Genomic DNA, 23917 nt, shown 5'->3' on the forward strand with positions numbered 1-23917 from the left:
TATAATCGTTAATTTAATTGCTTCACTTTTGTAACATCCACATAAAAAATTAAGACCCCGTCCAGTGAAGGAAAGTAAGATAAATAACTAAGCACAAATTTGCCTATACCAAATATACCATAATTTAATAAGTATGCTACCTCTTTATAAATCATCTTAAGAAAAAGGCAATGACAGTCCCTCTTTATGAAGCACTGGTGTAATTGCATCTAGAATAATATATTCAGTTCCAGCTACCTCACTACCAAGAAGAGGTTGATAGATTGGAAAGAAACAGAGAAGAACAAGAGAAGTAATTATGAATTTGGAGAGAATGACTTATGAAGAAAGTTTATAAGAAATTCTACGTATAGCTTGGCCAAATGATGACTAAGTGGGGACATGACTGCCATGTACAAGAGTACAAAGAATATAAACACCAATGAGGTGTAAGGGGACATTACCAAGATTAATGGGTTGAATAAAGCAAAGGAAAGTATAATAGTAAGGCATAATAATACTTTGCACTGATATATAATTCTGAAGCCTTAACATTCCACTTCTCGTGCATGGGACTCCTTGGGCAAACCTATTGAATTCTCAAAAAGAAAAGGAGTACTTGTGGCACCTTAGAGCCTAACCAATTTATTTGAGCATAAGTTTTCGTGAGCTACAGCTCACTTCATCGGATGCATACTGTGGAAAGTACAGAAGATCTTTTTATACACACAAACCATGAAAAAATGGGTGTTTACCACTACAAAAGGTTTTCTCTCCCCCACCCCACTCTCCTGCTGGTAATAGCTTATCTAAAGTGATTGAGTGGGGTGGGGGGGAGAAAACCTTTTGTAGTGGTAAACACCCATTTTTTCATGGTTTGTGTGTATAAAAAGATCTTCTTTACTTTCCACAGTATGCATCCGATGAAGTGAGCTGTAGCTCACGAAAGCTTATGCTCAAATAAATTGGTTAGTCTCTAAGGTGCCACAGGTACGCCTTTTCTTTTTGCGAATACAGACTAACACGGCTGCTACTCTGAAGCCTATTGAATTCTATTGACCACCACCAATCTTCCTGTTAAAAAGCAAACACACAGTTCCTTCCAGGATATAGATTTTTAAGATTCCAGCAGCAGAGCACTTTTTGAAGGATCTCAAAACAATTTATAAACTTTGTCTTTTTTTAATAAATGGGAAAGTAATTTGCCTCTGTGGCAACATAATGAGTCATTGAGAGAGACTAAACCAGAACTTTGGCTCCCAGTCTTTTGACCTAACCACAAGTTTGCTGTTCTTCCTTGAACAGGATGAACAGCAGCAAAAGTTTCCTCAGACTCTGGGAAGTGTGTACACCCTTATCCAGAGTCATCATAAAGCGTCATGTACATAGCTGTGTGACTTTATACAGCACTATACAGAAGGGTCAATACACTAAATAAAACAGTCCTTGCTCCAAGGTGCTTATTCGCTAAAGGCAAAACAGGTACAGAACATTGACGAATAGTGGCTGTGGATGCTTGAAGCAACACTAGCAATTGTACTGTAGGAAATAGCTTTATAGTGGCAGAAAGACTTCAGCTAACAAATTTTTTCCTCCCTAATTTCTACCAGCAAAACCCTGTCTTTACTATTTGGAACTGAAGACAGAGGTCAGGGTCACCCAAGGAAAAAGAGCCATTTTCCTGGTAGAGGGCAGGATGTTTCCGGGGGAGGGGGGGTGAAGGAGTAGCATGTGCACCAGCTAGCAACTACTGCACATTACAACATACATGGTGGGCAGGAGAGCTCCATGTACATGGAAGGCTGACCCTGTTCCCAAGCATACCACCACCACCACCAAGGTGCACTGCCTAGGCGAGCAGCCAAAGCTGTAACCTAGCCCTCTCTCCAGCTCAATTTATACTTTATTTTATACTCAAACATGGTTGCAATCCTGACGTGCTGCTGGATACATGAGAGATTCCTTCCTCCCCCATTGGCGCACAAACATACCAGATGCCAGGGTTTAGCCCTATGATTTTCAACCGTATGAAATATATTTGTAGTCTCTGGGCCAAATTCTCCCTCAGTTATACCCATAACTGTCTTCAGTGGGATATCACTGATGTAACTGAAGGCAGAATGTGGCCTATGATTTGATTTCTAAATAAAAGAAGAATTTGGGAAGGGATGGGTTTAGCACTGCTAGATTAATGAATGCAAATGTTCTCTCCCTTTTAGTTTTTTCCTCCTCATAACTTTTATGCCAGTCCAGATTCCTGATATGTAGTTCCTACTCAGAGATTGTGACAGTATTTTGAGACATTTTGGTGATGTCATCCCTTGTATATAAAGGGACTAGCCAGCTCCCAGACCTCAGTAAAACAGACCACACAACTTTGAGACATTGAATCTAGCATGAAATTTAGCATGATTTAGTTGGGGTTGGTCCTGCTATGGGCACTAAGACTTGTACTGTCTCCATCTGCTGGCAGGGAGGAACTATAAATCAAACGTTTGGACTGGCACAGAATTTAACAAGAGAAATAACATTTCCCTGGCACTAAGGGTACCTCACAATCCAACCATGAAATAATAATAGGGCAGCTATTTAAATAATTTTAGAATATACATTAATATACACTCTAACTGGGTAATTTAATGCTTTTTCAGAGCTCTGTGTGAATTAAACAGTCCTCATAGTAAGTATTACATAATTATACAAATCTTTGTATTCTTACAGCCCTAGATAAAAAGTATTAGTCCCGACAAACAAAATAATATGGTCTAGCAGGAAACAGTATGGTCTATAGTACACTTTAAAGTGTACAATTCAAAATATATTCAAATGTTTCTGTAAACAGCTACTGATATCACAGGATACTATGGGGATCAATCCTGCAACCCTTTAGACATTTTTCTCATATATGCAGTCTCAGGTAAGTCACTTCATTGACCTGTTTCCAGGTGGGAACTACTGGAAACAAAAAATGATAGATAATGATGATAGAATAGATTAATTTAGAAACTGGATTCTGAATTATGCTTAAACACTATGAAATGATTATTTAATCTTATGGCAAAACTTAAAGAAGGACTAAATGCTATAGAAGTCACTGAGGTTCCACAGATATGACAGAGAACAGAATTTGGGTTAAAGACTGGAAATATATTTCAGACAGATCAGGCCAATACAACTACTCACATGTGTATGGGTCACATGCAAAAACAACCAAATGCTATTAAAAAAAAATCACAATACATTATGAACCTAACACTATTCATTTTGCACCTAAAAACACACAGGAAGAAGTATTCCTCAACAGTACATAGGGCTTCTTTAAAGAAATGATACTCAATGAGAAAATACACTTCAGAGGATTCAGACATAAATAACACCAGCAGAAAAAGCAAACTACATTATTTGCCAAACATCAATATACAAAACATCATTGACTTGTTTCTTTGCTAAACAAAATTAATAAAATTGGTATAGTATGAAATATTCATGAATATGCATTACTATACAAACACATTTTGCACCACAACAGCTGTGAGATGTTTACTAATTCCATTTTAAATCAAAATGACATTATCTCAAGAAGGCGCATATGGCTATAACTACCATTAAAAGTGAGGATTAATCAAGTTGCCAATACTGTAAACAGCTACCATGATCCCAGTGGCGTCATCTAATCTTGAAACCAGATAAAATGTTAGAAATGTAAATTTGTTTAAGAGCAGAAATTTCTTATCTTCATATTATTTTTGTGTAAAAGTATTGCAGATGAAAACAAAATTAACTTGATTAAGTTGTCAAATGTCTCAATGAATAGGTTTTTTTCCAGATACATTTCACTGTAAGTTCCTACTGTAAAGAGGATCATGACGAAGAATAAACAGAGCAACAAGATTGAGATGGAAACATGAAAGTGAGAGACTAGAACCACCTGATTTTGTCATCCCATTTATACTGCTGCTGTTAAAACTAAACAATCTCTGCATTCTGGACCAGAGAGTGCCCCGCCCTTCATTGGTGCACAAGTGGGGCAACAACTTCAGCTGGCTGAGCCCCTGCAAAGGCAACAGGGATAATGACACTCCTAGAGCTCCAGGGGCCAAATGCTCGGGTGTCTTCATGCATCAAAATGAGTTTAAACTGAGGTAACTTACACTGTCTTATGGTCCATACAGGGGACAAATTCTGCTCTCAGTTATATTGGAGTAACAGTTAACTTTGATGACACTACTCACGTAGGAGAGGATTACTTAAATGAGAGAGGCTGCAGGATCACACTCTAAAGTTGGTCTAAGCTAATTTTGATAAATAAAATTACGTTTCAGTCCTACAAACTCTTTCTCATGTGAGTAATCCATTCTCAAACAGTCCTATTAACTTCAGTTGGGTTCTTTGCATGAATGAGGAGTTGCAGGAATGGACTTTATCTATTCCCCTTTAACTTTAAGTATGCTTTTTATATATGCAATAATCTATGTCTTTTCTCAGCCAATATCAGAACAGCAGAGTTTCAGCAATAATAATGGTAACATGTAGTGATAATTTCCTACTTTTTCATTTCCTATTATATTTTTAAGATCCGGTCTCTCACATCAATTTTAATTATCTTTTTTCCTCCAAACTAGAGCTGGTCGGGAATTTTTCGAGAAAACTTTCCTTAGGTCCAAGATGGAATTTCTGGTCAAAACACAGGAACAACACACCCCAGAACAGCAAATTCCCGAGCTGTTAGGGCAGTCCAATCTTTGCTCCAAATCGTGTAGAGCAAGGACCTGAACCTAGGTTTCTCACGTTCCAGGTAAGTGCCTTAACGAACATGCTAGTGGGTGTTCTGGGGTGGGAGTTGTGACAGATATGGCAACTGCATGCATATCCTTGGAAGACCTTATTGAATTAAGTTAAGTATCTTTGGGATCAATTGTATTAAATGCAAAGTGTACGTATTATTGTTGGCTGGGATTCCATGTAGTGGGTAAATATAAGGTGAAGCCTGGGAGTCGCAAGGACTATATTGAAAATGTGCCAGAAAAGAATGGATTTTTGGGGCAATAACTAAATGAAGTTAAGTGGATTTCCTGGGGAATACCTTGGGAAAGGTTAATGCAAATTCCCCACCTCTGGTAATGCAAAATCCCAGCCTTTTGAAGCTACATCCTGAAAAGAGGGAGATTACCTGCTGATTATCTTCTCCTGGAGACTGGAGAACAAAGGCCCAAGTTGCATAAAGAAACAGCTGAACTGTCCAGCCTGGGTTCTGAATCTGAGATAGTTATGAACTTGTAACCATGGAGAAAACCCAATTGTGGGTTTGGAAGGACTGATACCTACCAGAGCCCAAGGCTGAGGCTGGGCTTCACTTCTGGTAAGCATTTTAGCATGCTTGTAGGTTCTTTTATTGTTTTTAATATATTTTTTCTGCAACACTGTTACCTTATGAATACATGTGCTTGCTTAGAAAGAGCTGTGTGGTAACTTATAACTGCGAGCAATATACTGGGTGTACGTTTTGAAGAGAATGCAAGCAGCAGACACTGGCCTGTTTAGGCAGTCTGGCTTGCTGGGGATATCACAGCCTAGGCAGAAAACCCTAGTCAGGAGGGAGATGGATGCAAGCCTCTACCCAAGAGAGGTGATGGCAGGGAGCCAGAGTCTAAAAGTGGGTGCCCTTGATGCACCACAGAGGGGGAACGCAGGCGCAGTCACCCTGAAACTGTGTCAGGAGTCTTTGTCCCTGAAAAATTTAGAGAGGTCTGAATTTAGTCCCAATGAGAAATGCGAAAAATTATTGAAATCTCAAAACATTTTCCCGCTACAGGAAAATTTTCAAGACAAATTCCACTCCAAACATTTTTGAGATATGATACTTTATTATTTTGCAGATACTATACTCCAGGTTCGGAGCATGTCTGATACCCCAGGACTGATGCTGGCGTGGGGCGTTTTTCTTGGGGGGCGGAAAAGGTATGTCCCTCCCCATAGCTGAGTTTGCAAGGCTTCCTGCCCTCAGGCAAAGCTGTTAGTTTTATATCTTAATAAAGTTGTGGTGGATTTTTGCCTCTCTCCCCTAAATTACTATCCATGACTTTATTCTGTTGTCTCTAAGGTGAAGTAGTTTTTTTGTAGCCAGAGGACTGCAAGCTCATCCCCAATATAATAATTCTTGATAAAAATTTGCATTGATAATGTACATACATTAGGACAATTTATTAATGTAATGTAATAAGCCATATAAAATGAATGTTTTATAGACTAAGTGAAAAAGCATACATAAATTTTGATCTTGTGACATAAAATAACTTCCTAAGGAATAATTTATTTTATTTGTTAATCACCAATGTGTTTAACGTGTCATACTAATCTATCCGAGACAAAAAAACAACAACCCTGCAATAAATCTTTCATTTAAAATACATCCATAACTTCACATTTGTACCCTTCTGAGATTTTGTTAATCCTCTATGCACAATAAGATTTTTATTAACTCTAATCATTCCTTGATAACACTTTTGATTATTACCCTAAGGCAACATTATAGATTCTAAGTTGTTTTTCCACAGTTGTAATTGCCATATGTTTTCATTAATCTGATTCTGTTAGCTCACTGTTTGCTTTGTGATCTTAGTGTCAATCAATTATTCTGCTCGCCCATGCATCAATCCCATTAGGATGGGTGTAGGATTCGGGAAGCGTAGTTTTTAATTTTGATTAGTCATAAAATAAACTGATTGAGACACCATCAGTAGATGAATAACTTCTTTTTCAAATATTACACAATACCATTTCTATATTTTCAAGGTGTTGCTCCGCATATCATTTAGTCACTCAAAACCCATTAAAGTCACTGGGAATTGTGTGGTTAAATCCCTAGCAATTCTTTCAAAATGTAAGGGTTTACATCAAAGCAAATGGACAAGTGCTTAAAAAAAAATCAATGTAAACTGACATTTCCTTTTAAACTTGTCACTGTGGTTAAGGTAGAAATTGACTTCAAAACAGCTACCATACTTGATGCTGTTTCCTAGCAACAGTTTCTCAAGAGAACTTTGTAAAGAATTTCAAATGCACTTTATAGTTTAATAATCCAGCACCTTGCACCCAATTAAAATTATGCTGCATCTATTTTCTGTATTTTGAAATTATCATTATATTTAATCTGAAGATTTATCAGCACTGATGCTTGTACATTTAATTTAAAAAATTAAAGCTTATTTTTCAGTAAAAAATTCTGTTTCATTCAATACAATAAAAATATAACAAAAATTATTATACTTTATACAAACCTCTTTCACACTTTGTATTTAAAAAAACAATTCTAATATCTTTAATGGTCTTTAAGGAAAAGGGGGAAAACCTGTATTTAACATATGACAGTACAAACTAAATTGTAGCTGCCATGGTATAGCAAACAGACTCTTTATATTTAACTCACTTTAAAGAATGTCTATACCTCATTTTGATTGAAATATATTTTAGCAGCAGTACAAAAACTGAGAAATATTAATCCCTGTGTTGACAATAAATTGAAGCATAGTCCAATGTCAAATCTTTACCTTATCTTTGTTAACAGTATTCAGCTGAAAACCTAGTGATGCAAAAAAAAAAAAAAGATCTTTTAGTTATTGTGCGGTGTGAGATATATGGTCATGGAGGATGACTGCATAATTCATGTCTGCTGCTGTAATAATTTACCCACAGTGCCTATTTTTGTACACAGAATGTAAAGTGCACCATCTGGCTGTAAAATAGATCCTACACGTTATTCACTTAACAAATTTCATTACAGCTCATCTACTGCAAGAGCATCAAAGACATTAAAGCAGGTACTGGTACATTTTTAAAGGACTCTGGGAATCATGCCTACTGTAATCGCTTGCATGATAAACATATTCAAATGTCACTTTCCCAAACAGTGATGTTGGGAAATAAATTAAAATAACCAAATTCTGAAAAAGAAAAGAACAGAACAGAACAGAAAAGAAGCTTGAAACTGTATATTCCTTATCTTTGGCAGTTCAGCTCTAACAGAAAGGTTCTGGAATTATGAACTTTACATGGGATAACCACTCATTCAGATATCAAAAAGCTGTCCTAGTGATAGGAACTCTCTTTTGCTCAGTAGCATGCCACTCATGAGGCAACTGACTGAAACACCCGAGAGATAATTTACATTCATTGCAAGCTCTTTGGGGACTGCCTTTTTGTTCTGCATTTGTACAGTTCACAGTGGGGTTTTGGACCTTGACTGGGCCTCCTACACACTACCACAATACAAATAGATAACAAGCTGCACCTTCGTTCTACATCTAACCGAACCAGGAAAAATGGAAAGAGCAGATTGGTAGTCCTTGCCAAACGCAATTCAACTTTATTGGCTTCAGAGCAGTGCAAAGGCCTCTGGGCTAGAAATTGGCTGCTTCAGACCACTGAATCCACTGAACAAAAAAGTAATGCCACAGAGTCTATTTTACACTTCTACACCTCCATGTGAGAAGGCACCATTGTGTATTAGGTCCTCAAGGGCTAGTCACTGGGGCAATGGGACCACTATGCCCAGGTAGAGGGCTATTTTAATGTTCGTATTAAGACAGCAGGGAACTCTCTGCTTCCCAGCCCTGTGATTATTACTCTTTCTACAGACTCTCAGGTGAAAGTGCAGTTTTGGCAGCTGATACGAATTTAAATATTGCTACTCTGGATGAACATGAGGCTTTCTTTAGGTACCACTAAAATTATATTGACTTCCTAGGATACTGTTTTGCAAGCTATTCAAGTATTTATAGCAAAAAACGAGTTTTATTCACCCTGGATAGCTCAACTAGAAACTAAAGATCATGATCTGGATACATTCTCAGAAGCATACCAAGAAATGACCCAGACACTACAAAAAGAGCTTGCCAGCACCAGAGCACTTCCAGGAATTTTAATTAAAAAAAAAAAAAAAAAGATTCCTCAAGAGAATGACTCCTGCAAACAAACCGCACTAACATTTGGTGTGTGAGTTTGGCCAAAGCTACCAAGGGAAAGTCTCCCTTAGAAAAACTGACATATTTTGGAAATTGTATTAGAAACTAAATGTACTTTTTTCTGGCATTCTACCTATGCATTCTTAACTCCTTCTAGGCACTCAGCTGTCAGGGAAGCTCCTATTTGGGTTTAGTGGATGAACAAATATATTCTTTTACTGTCTTAAGCCTGTCTTCCTCCAGTGCATAAAATTCAGAAATTTAGGAACAGGGCTGTATCACCGTAATGAAGTATAAGAGATATTGCTGGTCATTGTGAACACATATATCTTACTACTACACAAATTGGCATAAACTCTGAATTCTGTTTAAAACAGATTTTAAGGAGAGAGAAAGGGCAAGAGAAAGAGACCCCTTTGTTTTTCATTCTTCAAAAATCATGGATTCATTTCGAGCCTCCTTCCAAAATGGCAAAAGTTTTGTGATATTGTATTTTAGGCAGCTCTTTAAAAAGAATTTAAAATATTCTAGGTCAGACTGCTGAATAAAAAACACATTGTGTTTTCCTTTTGACAGGTTTGGTGGGAATCCTTACACTAGCCAGAGATTCAAAGATTAGTGGTAAGAGGCTGTGACGAAATGCGAAGTATTGTATCCTGTCCATTTAAATGTTGAGCCCTTGATTTACATACACTACAAAATAAACTCTATATCTCTCACAGATACCTATACATGTATCTAACAGATGTGCTGAAAGTTTCTTGGTAATTAATAATCCTAAATTGACAGCAGATATTGTGAAGACCAAGGGCCAGATTCCAATCTTACACTAGCATAAATCCAGAGGAATGCCTTGAAGTCTGTGAAGTTATTTGGATTTACACTGCTGAAACTGAGATCAGAATCTGGCCCATCTGTATTTGAAAAACAATTTTACATAAATTGCTTCCTAATTTATCACTGATGTTGCTGTATACTTTTCTAAAGCATGCTTTCACCATAGAATCCAAATATAAAACATGGATGGAAGAGTTCTGCCTCAGATGACTTATCCACAGATACCTTTGTTATCCATAGATGCAATGTTACATTCACGTATAGAAGACTTTCCTGTCATTCAAATATGTTGTTATATATTGATGTGTCATCATACTTGTTCATAACATTTTTGATTGACAGCTTAGAATATGGAATTTAAGGAGAAAATATTTGAAACAGAGCTGATCTAACTTTAGACTAGATATCAAATAACTAATGCGCATGAATGGAACCCAAACTAAGTTTAACTTGGTGAAAAAGCACTCAGGCTCCAATATCAAGGCCAAGTCTCTCCCCATGCTTCAGGATGGTGGGCCCTAAACCAGCAGAGCGACGGTGGTTCTGGTGCTTGGAAAGCAGGCTGCAGAGAGACCAGACAAGGGTGATTCTTCATTCCTCGTAGGTCACTGAGCTGCACCTTGTAGACTCTCTGCAGCAGTGTGGAGAGAGGTTAGTTAAAGGGCACGGACATTAATTTATCAACTAGCCAAAACCCTTGCATGTGGCAGCAGCTTTACAGCAGATAATTTCAGCCCACGGGCAAAATTATCTGATGTGAAGTTGCTTTCCTGCTCTGGAGGAAGATATCTATTCCCTTGAAACATACCAGGTCCCTGTGCAAGAAAAGGCCTAATGCTAGAGATTTGTGAAGGAACCTGAATTAGGCCCTTGATGGAATTATCTCTTTGTATTACACGTTTATTTATTTTTCTGACTGCTTGGCATAAGGTACTGAACCAATACTATTTCAGATGTTAATAAAATTTATTTCCAACTTTACCAGTACTGGTGAAAATTGATGTTTTCCAAGACAAACTCTAGCATGCACAATTAAAAATGCACCTGTAATAATTAATAACTAAGTTACTTCTTCCTGTATGTCTTACTTCCTCCATACATGAAGATTACCATTGTAATAACACCGTATCACTGACAAGAAGTTTGGAAATGCCTTGGGTTTAAGTAAAATACCGCCACCAACCCACAGGTTAATTAATGAGTGAAGTTCAATGATTTGCACTTGCAACTACAGTCTGGTCTGGGACGCTGTCATGATTTCTTAAACTAGATGAATTCTTTCCTGTAGTGTCAGCCTTCATCATCCGTTAAGCCTTAAATTTGCAAAGCCTACTCTCACGCTTGTTTCTCTCATATGATAAATGAATTCACAGTTATTGCCAAGCTTGTTTATATGATTAAAAATTTAATTGCAACATAGTGGAAAATATTAAAATCCAGCTTGTTACTATTATTTTAAAACCAAAATGTATTTCAAATGGTCTGAAATACAATTTACATCGTAAAGAATAAACATTTCTATAGCATAGAAATTCATAGTTCTGCATCAGCCAGCCTCCCTCTTTACAGTCCTGACTTCTACATAGGGCCTAAGTACATTTCTAATTACAATTTCTATTCATGCAAATGACAGTTATGCCTCAATATTTGTCAGTGGAAACACTAGAGAATCCTAAGTGGAATACGGCAAATCCAAAATCATTAGTAAACCTCTCCATCAACATCTGACATACAGTATCATATTGAATAGGGTTAAGTGTTTGTCTTTGGTGATTTTGTGCATTAGCGTAAAAAATCTCTTATAAAGTCAGAATATTAGTGATGGATTTGATTGTGGTTTGCTCTTGCCTGTTTATCTGAGATGCATTTTTGGTAATAATCTGACTGTGAAACAAAATTCCCCAATATAAAAGAAGCTTAATTAGAAATTAAATCCAAACAAGCCATTTGCTAAATCAAAGAGTAAAACAATCTCCTTTGACTTTAAGACAAATCCTACTGGCTTGTCTTCTACAGAACTGAACATTTATATGTTGGGATATGCAGGTTACATTTGTTAACCTTACACATGTTCATCATCACAATCATTAGCACAGAACGGAAGTATATGCTAGCAACCTTTGCCCTTATAACTTTAGTTTAAAACCATGTGATACATGACAGAAAACAGAGGTAAAAATCAAAGTTCACAGTGGCTATTGTATTGTTTTAGATGGCCAAAGCTTTCTTGCATTGGGGTGTTTTTTTTTTTAAAAAAGATTCAGCCTAATAAATTCCTTAGGCTATGCCTATAACATAATTCATACCAGGTGTCATCTACTGTTTAAAGCCACCATACACAACTGTATAGAATAATTTACCAGAAATTCAAACTGCTTAAACAGTCCACTTCTAAGTTCACCAGACTTTGAGATCAATATGTAAAATGTGTGTCAGGAGTTATGTGATTTAGCATGAGGTAATGCAGTATAAAAGTTCTCTGATGGCTACACAGACATACCCACTGGGCCCAAAAGTGTGTCATGCCTTACCTTAATTTTTTTAACCACTTTGAAATCTTAAACAATAATTTGTTCCCTCCTCCTCCTTCAGTTCTGCCATCTTACTAGCTAAATAATTCTACTTTTCCAACTTAATTGAATCCCACACCCACAATCTGAGCTGTCTTCAAAGCCTTTGACTCACTCCTCAAACCCTCCCCTCCTCTCTCTGCACAGGATCTTGCTGATTTCTTTCAAGAGAAAACTGACAAAATCAACTTGACCTTTACCCTCCCCTCAGTTTGCCTTCCCTTCCCATCTATAACAAACTCTCTTCTCCTTTTCCCCGATCACAAACACAGAAGTTTATTTATTCTTCTTCTCTAACACGTACACTTGCCCCAGTGATCCCATCCCAATCTATCTCCTGATCTCCCTCATACCAAATTTCTTCCCCTTCCTTACTCTTCGTGTGGCTGTCTACCTGTCAGCTCAAGTTTAACTTAGCTAAAACAGAGACCTTTCCCCCAAAGCCTCCCCACCATCTTCTTTCTCAAAATATGAGGAGAGCATTACCATCATGATTGTCACTCAGGACCATAACCTGAGCATCATCTTTCTCTCAGACCTGTCTCTAGGTCCTCACACTCAGAATACATCTGATCTTTTCCAATTTTTTTTTTTGCATAACATCTCTAAAATACAGCCTTTTCCATCCATCCACACAGCTAAATCTCTCATCCAGTCTCTCATCATAGTATATCTTTATTATTGCAACATCCTTTTCTCTGGCTTTGACAAATGAAATCTTGCCCTGCTTATAGCCATTCAGAATGCTGCTACCAAGATCATTTTCTTGGCTGTTGTTTGACCATGTCACTCATCTCAAAACATACGAACGCCATACCGGGTCAGGCCAAAGCTCCAACTAACGCAGTATCCTGTCTTCCGGCAGTGGCCACTACCAGGTGCTTCAGAGGGAATGAACAGAACAGGCAATTATCAAGTGATCCATCCCCTGTTGTCCACTCACAGCTTCTGGCAGTCAGCGGCTAGGGACACACATACAGTCTGGGGCTGCATCCCTAACCGTCTTGGCTAATAGCCACTGATAGACCTATCCTCCATGAATTTACCTAATTATTTTTTGAACCCAGTTATATTTATGGTGTTCACGACATTCCTGGAAATGAGTTCCACAGGGTGATTGTGTGTTATATGAAGAAGTACCTCCTTTTGTTTGTTTTAAACATGCTGCCTATTAATTTCATTGGATGACCCCTGGTTCTTGTATTATGTGAAGGAGTAAATAACAGTTCCTTATTCACTTCCTCCACACCAGTCATGATTTTATATACCTCTATCAAATCCCCCATTAATTGTCTCTCTTCCAAGCTGAAAAGTCTGTCTTTTTAATCTCTTCTCATATGGAAGCTGTTCTAAACCCTTAATGATTTTTATTGCCCGTCTCTGTATCTTTTCCAATTTGAATATATCTTTTTCGATAAGGGGCACTCAGAACGGCACACAGTATTCAAGGTGTGGGCATACCCTGGATGAATATTGTGGCATTATGATATTTTCTGTTTTATTATCTGTCCCTTTCCGAACTAATTTAGATCCCATCATTTTATATGTATAGTTGGAATATGTTTTCCAATGTGCATTACCTTGTATTTATTAACATTGAATTTCATCTGCCATTTTGTTTCCCTCTCACCCAGTTTTGTGACATCCCTTTGTATCTCCTCGCAGTCACTTTGCATCCCTCCACCAGCTCCCACTTCTTAATCGCATTAATCACTTGTCTTCACTTTCAACATCTTTCACAGCCTAACCCCACGCTACCAATCACCTCTAATTCACAATCAAAATGTCAACTCCCACCTCTGATTGGTCCATGATGCCAGCCTCCTTTGCCCATTTGTTAAATCTGCAAACAAGCAACTTTGTGCTTCCTCTTAGGCTACCCCTCAAGCTTGGAAGGAATTCCCCATAAGCATCTACACAGCTAACCCATTATCCTCCTTCAAAACCCTCCTCAAAACTCTTCTTTGCCATGATGCCTACAAAACACTTGTCAACGGTTAAGCTGCTGGTATGCATAGACCACTTCAGATCAATATTGTCTCATTTTTTCCTTGTACTGCCCAGTCTGTCTTTATCCATCTGTTTTCTCCTGTTTTTTAATACTTAGACTGTAAGCTCTTTAGGGCAAGGACTGTCTTTTCAGTCTGCTTGTACAGCATCTAGCACAATGAAGTCCTGGTCCTTGACTAGGGCTCCTAGGTGCTATGTTAATACAAAATATCATACATATAAATAATTATAAGAACACCTTTTCAGTTTAATAAAAATGTTCTTTTTATCACTTCTGTTTCTATCCGTTCTTCAGGGTAAGAGATCTTTATTGTACCTCATAATCTATGGACATCATACATTATCTTTGTGAAATCATAGAAATGCAGGGATGGAAGAGACGTCAAGAGGATATCCATTCCAGCCCTTGCACTGAGGCAGGGCCAAGTAAATGACCATCCGTTAACATTTTACTTAAACATTTTAAGTTGTAGTTAAAAGGATATATAATACCTTTCCCCTCATCAACATTCTTTTTAGAAATTTTATTGATGAAAAGGGCTTTCTTGGAAAAGCATCTTCCTAGAGAGAGATCACTCTCTCCAGCTACAGTAGAGAGGTCTCTTTACAAGTACAAAATATCTCTGAGGAATATGAGTGTTTTGTTAAATGAAAGGAGGAATAGTTTCTTGACAGTGCAAATGGAAGGAAACCTGTGACTTCAACTTGATATTGCAAGAACAGAGAATATCAGTACCTCCAAGGCAAAGATGAATACATACAGTATCTGTAATCACCAGAGATAACTAAGCTTGTTAAATAAACAGAAGAAAGGCTAGACTGGCCAATAGTTTTCTGCATCTATGGTTCCTAAGGATCAAATTCAGAAGTGAGAGACTAACATATAATAAAGCTAATAAGACAAACTAATTCTTGGGTTTGAAGTCTCAACACCTGAGAAATTGTACATCTATGACAGCATTGTAAATACATATACATTAGGAAGTATAATCCGCAAAATTGATTTTTTATGTATTACACATCTCTGTATCTACAGAGAAAAGTGCTACCTATATTCGTTTATTATTGTTATTATATAGACTCATACATTAAATTAATGCTGTGTTATTTTGATGCTCCCATTGGAGAAAGTTATATTTTGGTATTTCTCTCATTAAAAATTATATGGTTAAAATATGTTAATGTACTAAATCTTATCCAAGGAGTGACTTCAGCAGACTAATTATCAAAATCTCCTCAAAAGTCATCTATATTCATATTTTTACAAATGATGCTTAATGACAAAACTAGAAGTGATGAAGCCTTAAGCTTCCTTAGTGCTACACTCAGTAAACACGTGAATTCAGTAAGTCTTACTCCTGCCATCTTACCAACAAGCAGTATGTAACTTTATGCAAAATGCCTCTAACTTTCTGTAAAGAACAGGGAGGAGTTCTGCACTCATTTACAGCACAGTGTAGAATTTGTACCAGTGATATTAATCTACAGGCATAAATCCAGCCACAGAGCCTCCTCAGCCAACAGAACTGGCAAAGGACAAGGTGAGGGCTGGGTGGCGGGGGGTGCTATGCTGAAGATACTCACTTCCAGCACAATGCAGAACTCAGCTTTTCAGGATCACCTTTTGCTGCAGCAGATAGAGGTGGATTACAGATCAAGTAGAAGTGGCCTGCTTGAGGAGAAGGCCCAGTGGATCTGTTGCTGCTGCAGAAATTTGTCCTCCTTTCCACAAGGGGCTAGGTGTGCACTTGAAAATACTGGTGTAGCATCACCTAGTTGTTTGTCTAAAGCAAAACTGAAAAGTTTTTCAGGATGGTCACCATGAACAGAGTCTTAGGCTACATTTTTCAAAGGCACAAAGGACAATTAAGGTACCCAATTCACATGGACTTTCAATGGGAGCTGGTTGCCAAGCTATCTTGGGCCCCTCTGAAAAGCATAATCTTATTTGTCCATTTATATTTTGCCATCTACTATTTTAAGCAAAATTAGCTGGAGGCTAATTCTTAGAACAGAATGGAGTGTGGAAAACTATGCTAGAAATATTTACAGTTTCTATTAGAAAAACACTACTTCTATGCAAAAACAAAATCAAACTACAAAAGTCAAATGGTTTCTTTTTACCCCCTCCTGTTGGTTTGGTAAGGCAAACCAAAACAACAGAATTATTTGTATCTTTCATTGGCTCACATTTAATAACCACTTGGGTCAAACATCATTTCACATCTCTATAAATGAAAACCTCCCCATAAATGGATGGCTAACATCCTTCAACAGCAGCAGGTAGGATTTATTAGAGCCTTTTCTTCAATGGCATACTGAACCAGTAACTGATGCAGCAACGCAAGATATTATTAACGCTATTGCCTCTGCTAATTGCAGATTTATTATGCACGCTTAATATTCACTGTGGAAATTTCAGATATTGTGTGTCCCATTACCCCAGTGTTGTGCTTCACTTTTATGGTGTGGAAATGTGCGGCCATGTAAATGACACTTCTGAAATAGTTTTACCCACATTAAAAAAAAAACCTGAAATGTTTGAACCATGCCATGAAAGGATCAATTTTCAACAATGGAGCATACTAAATTTAGAATGAGATGTATTTGAACACAGTGGTTTGGTTCCTTTTTAAGATTAGGGCTAAGTGAATGGAGTTACTATTGTTTCAAAATATCTCAAACATTGTCATCAGTGCAGTAAGGCTCAGATACAGCAAGGCACATAAGGCTCCCGCAAAGCACATGGCAAAACTCATGTGCTTAACGTTAAGCATTTCTATGAAAGTTTCACTTATTCAAATCCAAGCACGTGATAACAAACAAACAAACAAACAAATCCCGTATGAGTATTTCTCCCATCTCTACTTAAGCAGATATTTGCGTGCACTGTTTAGACAGTACTTTTAACATCAGACAATTGCTGTGCTATGAGAAACAAAAGTGCCAGCAACAAAAATTGCCAGGAGCAATTTAAGATTAATCTTTCAAAATTATATTCAATTTACAGTTTGGATCTTTGATTCTTTCCTGCCCTAAAAACTTCCAAGGGTTGTCCTTACACTTTTGAAATCAAAGATTTATAATGGAAAAGGATAAGATTGGAGTCACTTTGAGCTTGCTTCAAGCCAGTTTTTCTCTGGGGTAAAATCATTATAAAAATACTAATGCAGGGAATATGTACTTTTCTGTGTATCATCTACATGAGTCAGACCACTAACTGTATGTACAAATTAAAAATAGATATTTACTATGATATGGAATAACACAGAAAAGTGTATTACCACTGGACAAATATTTTGCCCTTTTGTTTCTGAATAGTAAAGCAACAACAAATCCTTATTATGAAAATTATAGATATTATACCATCAAGTGTAAAGGTATTGTACTACTCTCTATATTCCTGGAAAATTTCAGCCAGAACTGTTCAGCTGTTTCTGAGAACGCCACTAGGGAAATACATTGTTTTGTTGAACAATTTGGGTGACCTTTCCCTTGAACAGCTCTGACACCCCCTATGTTTTGGAGCAGGGACTTGAAATTTGGCAGAGAAGTGGCCTTCGTATTGGTGATGTGCCTTTTGCTGTCCCTGTGAAAACCCACCCAAATTTGGTCAAGTTACATGCCTTTGAAAAAAAAAATCATTCTTTGCACAGGCTCGGTAGCAACTTCTTAGATTTTAGCAGCTGAATTCCACAAATAATCCATCAATACTGAGCAGTATTTTCCTTGCAATTACAGGCCTGGACTATTGAGGGCATTGTGACTGGCTGCACAAGGAGACTGGGACTGAGAACCAGTGGAACTAAGGGAGAGAAATGAAGGGGGAGACGAGACAGATTTGAGAAAGAGCCAGCCTGTGACACTGAGATTGCACGAAGAACCCAGGGTTGAGAATTGGGCCTTGGAGCTAGTGGGGGAGAACATAGGATGTGAAGTCCGGGGAGGAGAGAACAGGGACTGGAAAGTCACACATGAGATCCCACAACCCTTTCCCTTAAGAAAATAAGACCCTTCCCCGCTCCTGTAAAGATTTGTACACATGCTCAACTTCATGCACTTAGTAGTCATTGCGACTACTCGCAATGTGCAATGTCAAGCAGATAGATGAGTCTGTTCTAGGATTGAGGGATAAGAGTTTGCAGAATGGGGCCTTTTCTATGGGGCCTTTTCTACTTTTTTGCCAAGTTGTGTCTAATTAGCTGCATTTCTTGTCATTCTATTTAAAAACAAACAACATACTCATTACTAATAACTACAAGAATTAATAATTTTGTTTCTGTTGGTAGGTACATAAATATCTTTAGCACAGGGGCGGGCAAACTTTTTGGCCTGAGGGCCACATCAGGTTTCCAAAATTGTATGGAGGGCTGGTTAGGGGAGGCTGTGTCTCCTCAAACAGCCAGGCGTGGCCTGGCCCCCTCCATCCTGCTCCTCACCCCTTGTTGCCCCCCCCCAGGACTGCTACCCCATCCAACCTGCCCTGTTCCCTGATGGCCCCCCCGGGAGCCCTGTCGCATCCAACACCCCGCTCCCTGTCTCCTGACCACCCCTGGACCCCTCACCTTGATTGCCCTCTGCTGCCCCATCCAACCCCCACTCTCATTCCTGACTTGCCCCCCTGGATCCCTGCCCCTGACTGCCCCCGCCACCGCACCGCCAACCACCCTTCTCCTTCCCGACTGCCCCATTGGAACACCTGTCCTATCCAACCCCCCTGTTCCCTGCCCTCTGACCGCCCCAACTCCTATCCACACCCCCGCCCCCTGACCACCACCTCCAACTCCCCTGCCCTCTATCCAACCCCCGTGCTCCCTGCCCCCTTACCGCGCTGCCTGGAGCACTGGTGGCACACTGCCCAGAACACCAGGTCAGGCCGTGGCTCTGCAACTGTGCTGCCCGGCTGCCCAGAGCTGCCCAGAGCATTGCGGTGCGGCGCACTGAGGCTACGGAAGAGGGGGAACAACTGGCGAGCCTCCGAGGCCAGGAGCTCAGGGGCCAGACAGGAGGGTCCCACAGGCCGGATGTGGCCCACGGGCCGCAATTTGCCCACCTCTGCTTTAGCAGCTATTAAATGCTAAATATTAAGTAAGTTGAAATGAAAAATTTATCCTCCGCCCTAAAATGGTTCTTGGACATATAACACCTCCAGCTATATGCTTAATAAAAACTTTTTCTTGCTCTGTAATGGTATTTCAGAATCATAGAATATCAGGGTTGGAAGGGACCTCAGGAGGTCATCTAGTCCAACCCCCGGCTCAAAGCTGGACCAATCCCCAACTAAATCATCCCAGCCAGGGCTTTGTCAAGCCTGACCTTAAAAACCTCTAAGGAAGGAGATTCCACCACCTCCCTAGGTAACGCATTCCAGTGTTTCACCACCCTCCTAGTGAAAAAGTTTTTCCTAATATCCAACCTAAACCTCCTCCACTGCAGCTTGAGACCATTACTCCTCATTCTGTCATCTGCTACCGCTGAAAACAGTCTAGATCCATCCTCTTTGGAACCCCCTTTCACATAGTTGAAAGCAGCCATCAAATCCCCCCTCATTCTTCTCTTCCGCAGAATAAACAATCCCAGTTCCCTCAGCCTCTCCTCATAAGTCATGTGTTCCAGTCCCCTAATCATTTTTGTTGCCCTCCACTGGACGTTTTGCAGTTTTTCCACATCCTTCTTGTAGTGTGGGGCCCAAAACTGGACACAGTACTCCAGATGAGGCCTCACCAATGTCGAATAGAGGGGAACGATCACGTCCCTCGATCTGCTGGCAATGCCCCTACTTATACATCCCAAAAATGCCATTGGCCTTCTTGGCAACAAGGGCACACTGTTGACTCATATCCAGCTTCTCGTCCACTGTAATCCCTAGGTCCTTTTCTGCAGAACTGCTGCCTAGCCTAGAAATGTAACTTTTAAAGGACTGGATCTGGGAATGATGAAAAATAAAACAGCAGTGAGTTTAGAGTTGAGGGCTTGTCTTCACTACGGGAGTAAGTTGACCTAAGTTACGCTACTCCAGCTACGTGAATAACGTAGCTGGAGTTGACGTAGCTTAGGTACACTTACCCCAGTGTCTTCAGGGCACTGAGTTGATGGGAGACGCTCTCTGGTTGATTTCCTTTACTCTTCTCGTTGAACTGGAGTACCGGGGTTGACCGGAGGGGACTGGGTCTTCGCTGGACCCACTAAATCGATCCCTATTGCATCGATTGCAGCAGCGTCAATCTCCCCAGAGTGGAGACCAGCCCTAAGTCGAGTGAGGTCTAGGGAGGAAATAACTGCCCTTACTGCTGGCATAAAAATAGTCTTCTGGTAGGAACTAATCAAATTCCTTGAAACAGGTTAAGCTCATCACTGGTTTACGGGGGCTTCATCTTGGAGAGCAAAAGCATTCACAACCTAAAAGGGAACTCAGATATCAAGTGCCTTCCAAAGATGAGAGATTAAAGTGTAACTGAGTTCAGCAAGATTATTGACAAGGCATTTAACTGAGATAAGCAAATACTGTATTAAGGCTGACCAGGGCTGGCGCTAGGTTTTTTGCCACCCCAAGCTCCGAGAGCGCAACTGCCCCAAAAATGGCCGGAATGACGCCCCTTGAAATGTGCCATCCCCAGCACGTGCTTGCTTTGCTGGTGCCTACAGCCGGTCCTAAGGCTGACACTCTTTAACTTATTATAATTTGCCTTAGATTTTTGGGCCCAGATGCTGTGCTGATTTATCCTCTGACCAACCATTATCTTTAATGGCATCGCAAAGCGTTTAAATTAACTCAGGATTTGCCCATTTGCACACTTCCCCCTGAGATGTTGCTAAGATTGTGCAAAACCTGGACAATTTTAAAGATGCTGTTGCAATTTAGGTTTTTTTGTTTGCTTGTTTTTTATTGTCCAATGGACCAAATAATGCTTTCAGTTGCACCTATGCAAATCAGGAATGACTCTACCAAAACTAGTGTTGCTACCCTGGCTTTATTTCTGTGAAGTAAAATAAGAATCCAGCTGTTTGTGGTCCCCTCTTGAAAATTTTATTACTCTTCCATTTGGCAAACACCATCACCACATTTTGAACAAAGCTTGAAACTAATTGTTTTGCTGAAATCATTATTTGTGCACTAGCATCACCAATTATCAGCACATTTCTTAGATGAGGTTAAGTTTAGCACATTTCTGAGATGAGGTTAAGTTATTTAGGGTTTAGCCTTGAGATGCCAAGCAGGGCCAACCTTAAGGAAAAGGTACCTTGAGTGAACTTGTATTTTGGCACCACTGGCCCCCCTCTGCCTCCCTGGGCTTCCCATCACACCGGGCCCTGCTGCCTTGCCCACCCCTGCATTGCCCTGAGCTCCCTTCTTGCGGCCTCGCACCCCAGGACCGCCCCTTGCCTCTTGACCATGGCACCCCCCTGACCACAGCACCCTGGGCAATCACCCACATCACCCACCCATAAGGCCTGCCCTTGTGCAAAGTGTCCTCAATTTCCACTGATATCAGGGGCATCTTGTGTCTTGCAGGAGGCAACGAGCTGTTGTAGAAAGAGCCCTTAGTTTGTACTTTCTCCATGGACTCTATAGGATGTCTAGGACCCAATCATTAGCTACTAATTGTTTTTTTTTAATTTCTCAAAGTGTTACATGTCAAAATAACATATTTAAATTCAAATCAGACCAGAATACAACAATCTAAGCATTAAATAGCTTGACAGTAGCAATTGTCATTTTGTTGATCTTTGACTTTCATGGCTTTTGTCCGTTTGTTCTTCTACAACAGCAATGCAGTTTTTGAGTTTAATTTGGCATAAGGGTGCGAAAGTTGAATTTAGTCTGCCTCCCTCAGCTAAATTATTATGTTCTAGACTCCAATTCATGGTGGGGGGCACTGAATGATCTAACCTGTCAACCAGAGACATTTAGAGATGCTTGATACTAATTAAGCAGATCGGCTATGATGCCAGACGTCAGTAAGACAAAGGACTCCATCCATTTGATAAGACTCTGCTAAGCAAGGTTTAAAATTAATTCATAATTTCTTTTTATGTTTGTTATGTTTTGTGAAAATGAGCTGCCATTCAATATTTCATAAGCTGTGTGCAAGCAGCAGTGGCTTAATTTCAGGCAGTGTTGACAGGCCTGGGTAGTTTTGAGAACAAATGATTACCCACAGCGATCAAGCTTCAGATAATTGGAGCAGCACACTGAACTATCCAGCATGCAAATATTAATGGACAGCCACAAAGTCTCTTTGAATCTGCATAATCTTAGGATTTCTAACTTCACTTTACTGTTTGACATTTGGGATACGTCATTATTTTCAATACAAACAACTTAGACATTTTGTCCAAAGGAGCCACCATTAAAGTCCTTTCCATCTTTCTATAATTAAACAAATTCATGCAATTGTGGAGCAGTGAATTTAAAAGGCAACATTTTGGCAATTTATATTTGTCATCTGGAAAACATTTTCCATAAGAAAATTTCACTTTTTTTTTTTGGTCTTTTAGGAAACCATAGTGCAAGAACCAGGAATGACTGCTGTCTAATCTTCAGAGCAGGTGACATGAGAGGTATGATTCGAGTTTCCATTTCTCACTCTGACACCGGGTAAGTTACCATAGCCAAAATTCTTAAAGCAGCTATTTAATATATTTTCAGAGATGCTAATCACCACCAATTTCAAATGAACTGAATAGGTGTTGTGGGTGCACAGTACTTTTGGAAATCAGGCCATTGGGTTTTAAGCAGGCACTCAGAAATTGAGGTTCCCTAAATTAGTGGGCACTTGAGTATTTATGCCAAACATATCTAATTCTGTTTACATATCCCAGACGGGTGATGTGAGGCATGATTAATTATAGTTTGTAAAGCATCTTTGAGATCCTAAGATGAATGGACCAGTCTCACTAGATCTAGACTGTTCTCAGTGGTATCAGATGACAGAACGACGAGTAATGGTCTCAAGTTGCAATGGAGGAGGTTTAGGTTGGATATTAGGAAAAAATTTTTGACTAGGAGGGTGGTGAAGCACTGGAATGCGTTATCTAGGGAGGTGGTGGAATCTCCTTCCTTAGAGGTTTTTAAGGTCAGGCTTAACAAAGCCCTGGCTGGGATGATTTAGTTGGGGATTGGTCCTGCTTTGAGAAGGGGGTCGGACTAGATGACCTCCTGAAGACCCTTCCAACCCTGATATTCTATGATTCATTCCAAAGCATTACTGTTATTACCAATAATAATATAAAACCTGCTGTGAAAATTTACAGTTAGCTTCTATGCCCGTTATACTTCTAAGTAACCAATCTGTAATGGTAGGTTAATTAATCACACTGAAAACCTGTAGGAGAACTATCTTTAATATTAAAATCTAGAATCAAAATTTAGATTTCAGCTGAAGCAACCAAGTTCGTTGCTTTAGACATCTATCTCTCTCTCACAAACACACACAGCATTAATATTGTCAAGGTGACAATGGACATATTTTACTATTTTTAGCCAGAAAGTTGAAAGTATGAAAATCTTTCACTTTGCTTTGCAATATCTTGTTTAATAAAGGGGGATTGGAATAATAT

The 23917-nt window shown here is 39.3% G+C and overlaps 1 protein-coding gene across 6 annotated transcripts in view; it reads right to left on the bottom strand.

The window, feature by feature from the left end:
* The window catches only part of NLGN1 (neuroligin 1), a 459238-nt gene that overhangs the window by 164538 nt on the left and 270783 nt on the right, over window positions 1-23917 (bottom strand). The window lies entirely within an intron of this gene.

This window comes from Lepidochelys kempii, chromosome 9, assembly GCF_965140285.1.
Source record: "Lepidochelys kempii isolate rLepKem1 chromosome 9, rLepKem1.hap1, whole genome shotgun sequence".
Classification (NCBI taxonomy): domain Eukaryota; kingdom Metazoa; phylum Chordata; order Testudines; family Cheloniidae; genus Lepidochelys; species Lepidochelys kempii.